Genomic DNA, 13,910 nt, shown 5'->3' with positions numbered 1-13,910 from the left:
AATGCAAGTGTAACATCGGGTTTAGGCTGGAAAAAAATAGTTAAAATTTTAGTCAGGAACCTACTCTTCATACTGTTTACAGTTGTGTCCCATCAAATGCTTAGTATTACCAAAGTACAGTATGAATTTTATCTGGAAATCTTAAATATAAAATGATGTACCTTTGGTCACTGTTCTCTCCCTAACTGGAGAGAAAATGGGTGTAAAAAAATGGGCTGTTGCCATTACATGCTGAACTCTTACACTGTGAAGCTTCAATGAGATGATAAAACTACAGACCTTGTATCACAATGTGCTGTTCACAGTGACACTCCGTGTCACTCAGTCCTTCCTTCCTGCCTTCACTTCCGAAGACATGTGCTGCTCAGGTGAGCCCTGGAGCTACTGCAATGTCCTGACTGGGCGGTAGCTTCAGGGATCCCACAGCACCCTGTGACAATTGCCACAATGCGGTTGCACCATAAAAATAGGGCACACACATCACTTGCACACCAAACACCAGAAATGATGCCAAACAGACCAGGCCTGATTACTGATGAAGCACATGCACTTTTGTGTAAATTTTGGCAGGTTTGGCTTAACTTCTCAAGGCACAAGACAATTGTGTCATATTCAACAGCCCTCTGAACCTGCAATGACGCTGCCATTCTGGGAAAAAAAACCCATGCTTGTGCTCAAAACTGTACTTTGATCATGGCCCTTTTGGTCTTATATGAGCCTTCGCTCCCTCTTTGCTTATTTGTTATCCTTTAAGCCTCAACTTTAGTTCAGACATTCGACTTCCTCCTGGGTACTGCTAATTCTTTTCTATCCAATCCTGCCCATATATTTCCATTTCAGATGACACATGCTCATCTACACCTTTATCAAGCAATTTCTGAACTCTCTCTGAGCTTCCTACTTTCCATAGATCACGGATCCCCAACCTTTAGAACCTGTGAGCAACATTCAGAAGTAAAAGGAGTTGGGGAGCAACACTAGCATAAAAATGTTCCTGGGGTGCCAAATAAGTGCTGTGATTGGCCATTTAGTAGCCCCTATGTGGACTGACAGCCTATAGGAGACTTTGTTTGGCAATAAACCTGGTTTTGTAAGCACTGTAAACTTGCCTCCAAGCCAGGAATTCAAATATAAGCACCTGCTTTGAGGCCGCAAGGGGTTGGAGAGCAACATGTTGCTCACGAGATACTGGTTGGGGATCACTGCAATAGATGGTCCCAGATGCAGTTATGAGGAATGCTGTTGCCAGGCTCATAGACTGCACAGGTGCATTGCTGCTAATCCCTCAATCCTAAAGTTTCTTAAATTCCACATCTCCATTTGAAGAGCATCCACACCTTTTCTCCATACAGTTTCGCTATTCTATTTTTTTTTTTTTAAAACTACTTGTATATTTTTATAGAGACCTACATTGTTCAGTAGAATAGTTTTCCTTTTGAATTGCAGGAAAACTTGAAAAGAGGGGATGTACAATTGAGGTTTCATTGTATATACAGAAATAATTGAACCTTTATTAAAAATAGCACATTAGTGAGGAACCGCTTTTCAGTACTAAAAAATGCAATCATTTTTTATTGGTTTAGATGAGCATTTTGGCGGATGCAATGGGTGGGATAATACAAATAAATAAATTAAGCCTTTGTTTCTATATTGTGTGTTAAATTGTATCCAGTAAACAAAAAATATATATTTTAAATGATTAGCATATCATATTATTCTCTTCTTATCTCTATTTTACAGTGTCCTAACTTTTTTTGAAAACAGGGTTGTAATAACCTTTTACAATATTTCATTATTTCAACTGGATATTAAATATTTGGTGATACACTGCAGATGATTGTAATTGATTCTTCTAGTATTAGTTTAAACTGAGTCCAAGTCCAAGTTTCTCTCATTTAACGTATACAAAACAAATCTGATGAGCAAATACAAACACCAGGTAAATAATGCAGTGGAGTTAATGAAATCCAAATTGATTTGAGAGTTCTTATGGGCATACAATGCAGCTTTTACAGCCTACAATCAAACAGCACTGACCAATAGTCCAGAATACCAAAATACTGCTAAAGAGCTTATGCACAAAAGTTCAATATTTGTAGTTTGACGTTTTGATGTAATCATTCAATAATGAGGTGGACAGTAACAAGGTTTACAACATTGTGTTACTGCATCTAAGTTAAGTGATCCGGTATAGTTAACAACCATTAACACTTATACATTCATAAAACAAAATTTTTTGGCAATGCAAACCTTGTACTAGAAAAATTGTGGGTACATTAGGTTTGTAAGAAAAGTCAGATACATATATGTATTTACTGTATGACAGTACCTACTTCCCATATGGAAAAGAGGCTGGAAACAGTTCATGGTCAGTATAAAGGACTACCTATACTGGCTGCATTTGGACGCTGCTACACCATGGACCAAATGTTCTGTATTTATGAGGTCTTGATGTTTGAGGGGTTATTTATTAAAGTCCAAATGGAAAAAAATTTGAATTCATTTTTTATACTATAAAATGGGAATTTTTAATGGGAGAAAAACCTCAAATTTTTTAGGATTTATTAAAGTCCGAAGCTGCAAAAAGTCAGATGCCAAGAATCCGTCATCAGTAATGGTCGGATTTGTTCCGTTTCGTCACGAATTTCGCGAATTGCGTGAAAAATTTGCAAAATGCGTCCCAAACTGTCGCCAGTGGCAATTCCTTCGCCGGCGTCAAAAAACTTTGCTAATTCGTAAATTTATTCGCCGGCAGCGAAATGCACAAATTCGCAGCGGATTCTATCCGCCATCTCAGACCTGCTGAGGTTGTATATAAGTCAATGGGAGAGGTCCCTATCCTATTTGGAAGTTTCTGTGGTCTGCACTGTAACTAGCCTGAAAATATGACTATTTCACTTTTCCTGCAAAAATCCGAAAAACTGGGCTTTTAGTGGAAAAAAATTTTGATTTCAGAAAAAAAATTTGAAGGATTTTGCTTGATTTTATGGAGTTTGTCCCTGATCTGATCGAATTGTGCTTTTTAAATAATAAATAAGGTCACATCGTGGATTCTAGTTTGGTCGGACTTTTTTATTTTAAAAAATCAGGAAAAAAAAATTGTATTATGAAAATTACCCCCTGAATGTCTAGAATAATTTTAACTTTGCACCTTCAGTATGTTAGAGATTAAAAGCAATTGAGTGCTTACTCCATGAGCAATGAAAGCAATTTTTTCTTAGAATTCGATCAGACCAAAGTCATTCACTACATCTGAGGAATAGGTGATACTATAATCTTTGTACTATTTCCTCCGGTTCCCACTTCTTACAATGATACTCATTAAAAACTAGCAGCTAATAGTGATGGACGAATTTTTCGCGAACTTTGACGCCGGCATGAAAATATTTTTTGACGCGGGCAACAATTCTGACGCCGGCGACAATTCCGATGCTGGTGACAATTTTGACACCCATTAAAGTCAACGGGCGCCTAGAAGTGGCGCCAATGTCAGAATTCGCAGCGAATTTGCGCCTGCCGAACAATTTCGCCCATCACTAGCAGATAAATCAAATAGGGAAAATGTCAGCTATGGTTGCACAAAGCCCTGACTTCCCACAGCCCTAAGTAGTGACTTATCAAACCAACAATGCTGCCAATATCGCATATCTTTTACATATTTGATCAGTGCTATAACAACCCAATATTGCATCACCAGTCCCAGTGACAAAATGTCAACTAAACAATATCTAAAAAAAATTTAATATATCATTAAGACAATTGCAAAGTCTACACCTTTAGTGATAATCCACACAGAACATTATAAATACTTTCTAAATACTTGATTAGGAATTTTCGATAAAATTTATCTAAGTAATGTCAGCCTTTAACTGTTGAATGCATCACAGCAACAATTTTACAACAATGCATTCAACAGTTAAAGGCTGACATTACTTAGATAAAAAGAGGACACATAAATGAGAATGAAATAAAAAAGCTTTCACTAATTCAGGTGCACTAATATTTTGATTGTGACAATGACAGCAAACATGACATGTGACAGCTTTTTAATGATAAAATAATAATCATTTGCACTAATTAGGAATGCAGAAAACACTTGTGTTGGGGTTTAAATAACTGTAATGGTTTGTTTTCCAGCATATGTAAAATATTACCTTTAAATATATATCCCATATTTCTTGTGGTTGTTTGCAGCTATTTTATCTATTTTTATGTACTCTGCAGAAATAAAAATCCTATTTTTGCAGAATAACATTTCTAAAACATGGGCTAATGTAGGTTTTGCTGTCATATGGGAAGATAATTCAATTTAATTATGCAGCAGTTCCTCATTAATAAAGAGGAACTATATAATATTATTATATTAACAAATCTAAAAGCAAATGGGCCAAGCTATAAATACTACAGATACATATGATAAAGGAATAAAACAATACTCTTTTGTGTCCCCAAAACAAGCCCAACTTGCTACTGCAAGTTAGCTCATACAGAAACTTTCAAGCACTTTAAAAAAAAAAAAAAAACTAAAAGAAAAAACTGGTGCCAGATGTTTTCCAAGATCCCATTTGGATTTTAGCTACTTAGATTTGCAATCATGTTTTTATACATCTAAGGCAGCTTCTGTTTCCTCTAGAATCAGAAAATTAACTAGCTTTGTAGCATCTTCCTTGATCTGCCACCCGTGCCCCAAGGATTAGAGATTCCACCTGAGCTTGTTTTACAAGCATAACAGAAAAAATTAATCTCAGTTGGCAGCAGTCCCACTGGGATCCTAATGAATAATGATATCCCTCTCTAGCTGCCCTCTCACTCTGACAATAAAGCCACTCTAACCTAGAAATGCTGGGGCTGCTGAAACCATTCCAGCTGTGGATTAGCAGTCAGTCAAGCATCCATCTGCTCTTCATGTGCACAAAAAGAGGACAGATATTTGTACAAAAAACAACACACAGATCTATCAGAAAACATTAATGCAGATGATTAACATGAATTTGTTCTATATATAGGTATAAATATCCAGCAAATGTGTTTAATTGCAATAGTTGGTTTAGAGGCCAATCAAAAAAAAGTTCTTGTGAAGGTGTTACATATTATTTCACAAGCAAAAAATGTATTTCCCTTGATTGCTAAATTAATAATAACCATAATGTAGTTTCAATTCTGTACAAACTGCCCCAGGATAGAGTTCTGTGCAGAACCAATTTCTGAGACCCAGAGCCAAGCTTAATCCCCAGCCCGCGACCCGAACCGCAACCAGCATATTTACCCACTTGGATTCGCTACCCGACAACGTCCCACAACTGCCTTATCCGCAACCCGATCCACAACCTACTGACCACCATAAAACAGGAAGTGCTATTGCTGCAAACCAGAAGTGACATCATAAAAAGTGGGCGGAGACAGAAAAAAGTTTTTTAAAGTTTTAAAAGGAGTAAAATATAGACAATATAACATAAGAGAAATATCTATGAGACCCGCAACCCGCATCTGAAAATCCTACCCTCATCCTGCAAGGTACCTGCTTTTTTTGCAGGTAACCCACAAGTACCCGACCCCCTGCAAGACTCGGGTAACAACATTATTCAGAAATACAGTGTCTTGCAAAAGTAGATATTAGTATAGATCCATTCAGATTGCTCGTTTTTAAATAGTTGGCTGTCACTTGTCACAGATTCCTTTCTGGATTAAGATCAAGGTTTTGACAGGACATTTAACTTTTTGTCCTTAAGCAACTCCAATGTTAGTTTGGCCTTGTGTTTGGGATTACAATCCTGCTGAAAGATAACTTTCTCCTTACATTATCTCTTTCTATTAATCAGTGTTATATTTGTGCTACAAATATTGTTTTGAAATTTGGCTAAAAAAATCTGATAAAACAATTAAAGGGGTTGTTTACTTTTAAATTAACTTTTAGTATGACATATACATTGATATCCTGAGATACTTTCCAATTGGTTTTCATTTTTTGTTTCGGATTTTTCTAATTATTTAGGTTTTTGTTCAGCAGCTCTCCAGTTTGCAATCTGGTTGCTAGGATCTTACCTTTGCTACCAAGCATTGGTTTATATAAGATCCTTGGATATGAACAAAAAAGGGACTAAATAGAACAAAAGGAACAAAAATTAACAATAATAATAAAATTAACAATAATAATAAAATAAGACTGATAGTTTTTTGGCTGTGAGGGTCAACGGCCCCCATTTGAAAACTAGAAAGATGTACAAGTAAATTAATTCAAAAACTGTGAAAAATAAATAATCGCCAATTGAAAAGTTTCTAAGAATACTAAAAGTTAACTTAAAAGTGAACCGCCCCTGTAAAAACAAATTCTACAAAAAGTGGGATAATGCCACAAAATAGTTTTTTGGTCCAACTCAAAGCAATATGTGTTGCACAAATGGCCACAGAAAAAGAAATGAATAAAAAAATTGTGCCTACAGTAAAGTATGGTCATTGTAGCATTATGCTATGGGTCATCATTTTATAGGTATCTTGTAAAACAAAAGGAAGAATTGATGGTGCAAATACAAGCCAAATACAAGGTTCCATGCAGGATGCTGCCACTTTGCAGAGTGATTTGTCTAAGTTGGGAAAGTGGGCAGCAAACGGGAAAATGAGGTTCAATGTTAATAAATACAAGGTTATGCACTTTGGCAAAAATAATATAAATGCAAGTTATACACTAAATGGCAGTGTGTTGGGAGTTTCCTTAAATGAGAAGGATCTAGGGTTTTTGTAGATAACACGTCTAATTCTGGGCAGTGTCATTCTGTGGCTACTAAAGCAAATAAAGTTCTGTCTTGCATAAAAAAGGGCATTAACTCAAGGGATGAAAACATAATTATGCCTCTTTATAGGTCCCTGGTAAGGCCTCATCTGGAGTATGTAGTGCAGTTTTGGATTCCAGTCCTTAAGAGGGATATAAATGAGCTGGAGAGAGTGCAGAGACTAAATTGGTTAGAGGGATGGAAGACTTAAATTATGAGGGTAGACTGTCAAGGTTGAGGTTGTTTTCTCTGGAATAAAGGCAAGGGGACATGATTACACTTTACAAGTACATTAAAGGACATTATAGACAAATGGCAGGGGACCTTTTTACCTATAAAGTGGATCACCGTACCAGAGGCCACCCCTTTAGACTAGAAGAAAAGAACTTTCATTTGAAGCAACGTAGGGGGTTCTTCACAGTCAGGACAGTGAGGTTGTGGAATGCACTGCCGGGTGATGTTGTGATGGCTAAATCAGTTAATGCCTTTAAGAATGGCTTGGATGATTTTTTGGACAGACATAATATCAAAGGCTATTGTGATACTAAACTCTATAGTTAGTATAGGTATGGGTGTATAGAATTTAATTAAAAGTAGGGAGGGGTGTATGTATGGATGCTGGGTTTTCATTTGCAGGGGTTGAACTTGATGGACTTTGTCTTTTTTTCAACCCAATTTAACTATGTAACTATGTAAGCGAATGTCAAAACTAGTGATGGGCGAATTTGCCCCGTTTCGTTTTTGACGCCGGCGCCCGTTTTTCCGACGCCGGCGCCCGTTTTTGACGCCGGCGCCCGTTTTTTCGAATATAAAATTTTGACGCCGGCGAATTTTTGCCGCAAATTTTTCGCGGGCGTTTCGCGAATTTATTCGCTGGCGGCGAAACGCGCAAATTCGCCGCTAATTCGCGCCTGGCGAATAAATTCGCCCATCACTAGTCAAAACTTCACAAGAACCGGTTTCATTGCTTTGCAATAAAATATGACAGAAAACAAAATATAAGAATAGGATTTGTTATTCAGTAGAATGAAAGAAATCAGCTAAGAGTATGAATACATTTACACTGTATATCCTTTAGTAGGAGGCTTATTACAATTTCAAATTACACAAAGTTTTAGTTGTCAAGATCTTTGCATTGTTTTTTTTCTCAGCTGATAACATGAGGAGTTGTTGGTGCTGTAAGTGTCTCTGAATGGTGGCTGGAAACATTGGCTAGCATCAGGTGGTTCATTTAAACATGACTTTGCAACTAAACGTTAAACAAAGGCTGCTTTTGCCAGCATTATGGAAAGGTCTGGGAGAGGACAAAAACAACTGTGGCATGCCTGCAATTACAAATTCACAATAGAATTCAGCAACAACTGCAGCATGTGCCAATCCAAGTGAAAGAATTAGGCACCGAGCTGTTCCATCCACAGGGAGTGCTCCAAAGCAATGTAAATCTTTCATGTGGTTTTAGAAAGCGAGGGATGGCAACCTTACAGCTTTCTACTGATCTGCAATTAGGGAACAGAGTGATTAACAATCATGTGGCTATACTTCACGCTAGTAAGTCTTTTCTCCCTGCTGCCTGTTCCAAATTGTACCTCTGTATCGAGACTGCATATTTGCTAGAACCAGATAGAGTACGCTTGCAGAAGAAAGCATTGAAACTTTATCAATGCAAGCAAATTATTTAATAATTCATAGATTGTTTTATGTAATGCAGCCATTTTCTTTTACTTAACTGCAAATATTGTTTCTTTGTGACATATTGTTTGATTTTTTTTCCTTATAAAAACAGTTGCTATAGAAAATGTACCCATATACAGGTAAGGGACCTGTTATCCAGAATGCTCTGGACCTGGGGTCTTCCGGATAAAGGATCTTTTTGTAATTTGGATCTCCATTTCTTGAATCTGCTAAAATATAATATAAACATTAAATAAATCCAGTAGGATGGTTATGCCTCCAATAAGGATTAATTACATCTTGATTGGGATCAAGTACAATGTACTGTTTTATTATAACAGAGAGAAAGGAAATCATTTCAAGAAAATGTTAATTATTACAGTAAACCTTTACGGTAATGCAGAAGTAGCCATGGAAAACAGAAGTAATATTGAAAAGAAATTAATAATAAGCAATTGTTAACAGCAGGACAAATTTGATGTATATTTCAATACCACCACCCGCCCACGTGTCCTCGGTTGGGCTATTGTTAAAACTAATTTGCGGGTTTTAAAAGTCCAAACCAGCTAAGGTATGTATTTGGGCTAGTTTTGGAAGTATCTGCAGGTTTGGACTTTTAAAACCCGGCCCAATTTTATTATGCAAATTGGGTGACAGAGTTCTAATGAGGCATCTGCTTGACTGAGAGAGCCTACTAACACTACTACCCCCTGGAAGTAGAGTTGCCACCCGGCCGGTATTTTACCGGCCTAGCCGGTAAAACACCTGCCAAGGCCGGGGCCGGTATTACAAATTTACCGCCAATGCAATTGCCGGTAATTTGTAATACCCTTTAAAAAAGCCCCTGGCCTGCCCCCAATTCGCAAAGATCACAAAGAACTTACCTTTTTTCCAGCACTGTGCGATGTTGCTCCGCCCCTTTTGCGGCACGTTGCATAGCTCCACCCCTTTTTACCCGCCCCCCACTGGCCGGTAAATTTTTTTAATAAAGGTGGCAACCCTACCTGGAAGCCCTGCTGAGGTTTCAACTGCCAGCCTCTGTGAACGTGTTACCTGTATTAGGTATGGGAAATAGAATTGGCAGTGTATGAATTGGGCTACTTTTAAAATGGCTTTTGGCTACTTTTTAGCTACTTTTTTTTAAAGTCTTTGGCTGGTTTTGAAATGTGAACCTGGCAACCCTGCTCGGCACTGGTTCAGTTCACTTTTCATTCTTTGGGTTTGTACCCCTGCTATTTGCAATAGGAAACCTGAAATCATCAACCAAAAGATATACTTAATACCATGCTATTTATTACATTTTCACTCAATGGAAGCAAAGTTTTGTCACAACGCGTTCCTACAATAAATGACCTCCAAAAATAAAATATATCAGCAGATGACTCGGCAGTAGGTTAAATTTTCAAAAGGGTCCAACCAAATCTGGACATAAATGGCCATCTTGGTGTCATGTCAAACAAAATAGTTCTAGTTTTTCAATCACATCAATATCTTTGAATATATCATTTGTAATGTCTAAATACCTATAATAGAATGTATATATTATATTTTAACATAATCCTAAAATTCTGATTTTGAGACATTAACCAGTTTCTACTAATTAGCAATGAAACCATTAAACTTTTTTTTGCACAGCCATCTTAATAAAGAACAGTATTACTTTTTACAGGCTTTTCCCTTGGTGATATCACTTAAACCTAATTAGACAACTAACCCTTTGCCATGTTATTCCCTGTTGCCAAAACTGTTAAATGCTTCAATAGGTGGGAGGGAAGCATCAATACAAGACAGATGTAATGTCATCATTTAACAATAGGTGTGAAGGAATAGCCTTAATTAGTTATCTCATTAATTCGGTGTTCAGAGATGGATTGGGATGGGAGGGGGAAAACTCTGGACATAATTCTCATAACATGCTACATCTGTCCCAAGATGCTAGGAGCAACAAAAACCTACAGTTTACACCTTTAATAGGGGTAGACAGAAAAGCAACTTAATTAGTAATTATAACATAATTAACATCTGCATAATAGCCACTTGTGTGCTAAGAGGTCACTAACCAATGAAATGAAAAGATGGCAGTTTGCATTTACCTTATACAGTCCAGCTGTACACAGATTTATCAACTAATTATGCCAGAGTTAACTGTATTTGGAAACATGTACATTCTCTTGTTGAGGTTTATTATTACATAATATTGCCTCTTAGAAAAGGTCCATATTTTAGTGAAACCAAATATAGAGCACAATGTTTATTTATTGGTTATTACAAAACTATTGTCATTAATGGAGATTTTAAAAACTAGGTGCTAGAAATACATGCATCTGCTTTGCTGGGTATATGTGTAATTTTATTTCCTTACTGTACAAGCAAAGATGGCTGGAGACAAAAGAAGTGCAATACAGCTAGAAACATTTATATAGTGCTTTACAGAGATTATACATCTCATTAAAATCAGACCCTTACATTAGAGGAGTTTACATAGTCCCTATCACTTTCACACATACTAGGGTATTTTTATTAAGAGCCAATAAAATGCCTGTATGTTTTTGGAATGTGGTAGTAAACCTAAGTACCCAGAAGAAACCCATACAGACATGGAAAAAAACGATCAATGTGTCCAATGCTAATACACGCAGAGGGTATTAAAACTACATACCACAGCTCCCAATGACAGTATAACATTGCCATTTTTAGCTACTAAATACATACAGAATGAATGTAAAAGCTCAATTAGACAAAGAAATGTTGGGAGAATTTTTCTAAAGCTATGTGAAAATAGAATCATATTGCAATGTCTTAACAAAATGTTTTGTTGTACCTTCTCCATTACAAATATTATGCATTATTATCATAATTTTAAATTAGTAATTTTAGGAACAAGGAAATCAAAGAGATGTACAGCAGTGCTGGATAGAGGGGCTGTGAACCCTATGAATAAATCACTAACATTGACTTAAAGGAGAAATAGACTCCCCAACCAACCCCCCCCCAATCTTGCAGGCATTGGCCCCTTCCCCTTTCGCCAGAGTTTCCTTCACCAGCTTAGACCTGGCAACCTGATAAGATGAAGCTACATCCTCCTCAAACAGAAGTAATATTGAAAAGAAATGATTAATATGCAATTGTTAACAGCAGGACAAATTTGATGTATATTTCACTACCACCACCCGCCCACGTGTCCTCGGTTGGGCTATTGTTAAAACAGTCATGTGAAGTGATGTGAAAAACAAAGTGTGGAGAAGCCTTTGCAGGGAAAATTCGCCCTTCAGTAAATTTGCCCCATTGTATCTCTCTTAGGGCTCTTACACACAGGCGATTTTTCCTGTGCTCCCCTGTGTTGCGCTTTCTTTCATTCAGACGCAGGGTAGGACAGGAGTAGAAACACTCAATTGTGTAAATGGCTGCACTCACATAGACGCATATATGCGCCGAACACTGGTGAAATGCAACATGCTGCGTCCCACCTGCATTTGGCACTTACATGCGTCTGTGTGAGTACAGCCCCTTCACAATAATTGAGTGCGTTTACTACTGTGCTCTCCTGCGGCTGAACGGAAGAAAGCGCAATGCAGGGGAGCACAGGAAAAAACGCCCGTGTGTAAGAGCCCTTACTCTGTAAAATAACAATCATCGATCAATGATTAACCGTTCTGGCTGAAATTTCTTAAAAAGTTATGATTCTCTGTAATATCCAAAACCAAACAACAATATGCAATTTTGTAAAGAAGCATGCAGTAGTGATGGGCGAATCTGTCTCGTTTAGCTTCAACTAAAAATTTGTGAAATTGCAAAACAATTCGCGAAATGGCAGAAAATTTGCAAAATGCATTGAAGTTGATGGGCGTCAAAATAGTTTTGATGTGCCTCAATTTTTATACAAGCAACTATTTTGGCCAAATGCAATAAAGTCAATGGGCATCCGAATAATTTTGATGCGTGAACATTTATATGCGCATGTCAATTTTGACATGTCAGTTTTGACATGACAATTTTTGACACAACAATTTATTTTTGTTGTTATTTTTTCGCCAGCAAATTTTCGCTGCAGGTTTGCGAAAACATTTGCAGGCTGTGAAACGCGGAAATTCGCCGCAAATCCACGCCTGGAGAATACATCCAACCTTCACTAGAAAGCAGTGTTAATTCTAAAGGAAGAATGTATGCTGTAAAATAATTGAAGGGTGCCTAGTATACAAACGTTGTTTCCACCACCTCAAGTGCAGACTAACGCAGCCTTAATTGTGGTTGGGGAAACATTATGAAACTGTGATGTCATAGAAAAAGGTGCCAGCTCTGGACTAGGGTTATAGGAGAAAAGAGAACAGTATCCATACATATGCAATGTGTCTTCTGATCCTATGTCAAATGCATGTGCATGGGGCACACAATTATAATGCGCACACACCACTAGGTTCATCCTGGTCTGGGCAGAATAGCTCTTGCAGGGAGGGTTTTCTTGACAAGATACTGTTGTTTTCACCAACCAGAGTGGGAGCTCTATTAACCCTCATAACTGGTGGGGGAAATAATTGTGTATGCTAGGTGCCCTTTTAAAATAAACATCATAAGAGATTATTTTACAGAAAGCAAAAGCAGACAGCAAAATCAATAAAATCTCTGTTTATAGATGCAATCTTAGATGGGTTGTTTACATACCTCTGCTATCAGTGACTTTTCAACAAGATTTGAAAGGAATTTGTCCATCGCTTCATGTCCAACATCTTCCAAGTTGTAATAACTAAGGGGGGAAAATACATCAGCATGAATAACAAAAATGAAAACCGCACTAAGGGGCAAATTTACTAAAGGTCAAATATCGAGGGTTAATTAACCCTCGATATTCGACTGCCGAATTGAAATCCTTCGACTTCGAATATCGAAGTCGAAGGATTTACCGCAATTCGTTAGATCGAACAATCAAACGATTAAATCCTTTCGAATCGTTTGATTCGAAGGATTTTAATCCATCGATCGAATGATTTTTCTTCAACCTAAAAAAGATAGCAAAGCCTATGGAGACCTTCCCCATAGGCTAACATTGACTTTGGTAGCTTTTAGGTGGCGAACTAGGGGGTCAAAGTTTTTTTTTAAAGAGACAGTACTTCGACTATCGAATCGTCGAATAGTCGAATGATTTTTAGTTCGAATCGTTCGATTCGAAGTCGTAGTTGAAGGTTGAAGTAGCCCATTCGATGGTCGAAGTAGCCAAAAAAAACATTTGAAATTCTAAGTTTTTTTTCCTCTATTCCTTCACTCGAGCTAAGTAAATGGGCCCCTAAATCTTGTTCGCAGACAAATTGAAACCCTGGTAAACCTTTTCAAAAAATGTTTCTCAAATCCTCAAATATTTCATAATGCTGTCTTCACTCATTTCAAATAACACTGCAAAAATTCCAAAAAAACTCACAAAAATTAAATTTCTTTTAGTAGTACAGGTACAGCATCCAAACTAAGCTGCATGAATCCATA

General features: G+C 37.3%; 1 pseudogene; it reads right to left on the bottom strand.

Annotated features, from left to right (window-relative positions):
• LOC108717427 overlaps positions 1–13,910 on the bottom strand; it is a 375,896-nt pseudogene that overhangs the window by 20,748 nt on the left and 341,238 nt on the right.

Source organism: Xenopus laevis, chromosome 5S (assembly GCF_017654675.1).
Source record: "Xenopus laevis strain J_2021 chromosome 5S, Xenopus_laevis_v10.1, whole genome shotgun sequence".
NCBI classification, from domain to species: Eukaryota; Metazoa; Chordata; class Amphibia; order Anura; family Pipidae; genus Xenopus; species Xenopus laevis.
The sequence above is the reverse complement of the archived record's forward strand: the minus strand, read 5'-3'. Positions and strand labels throughout refer to the sequence as shown.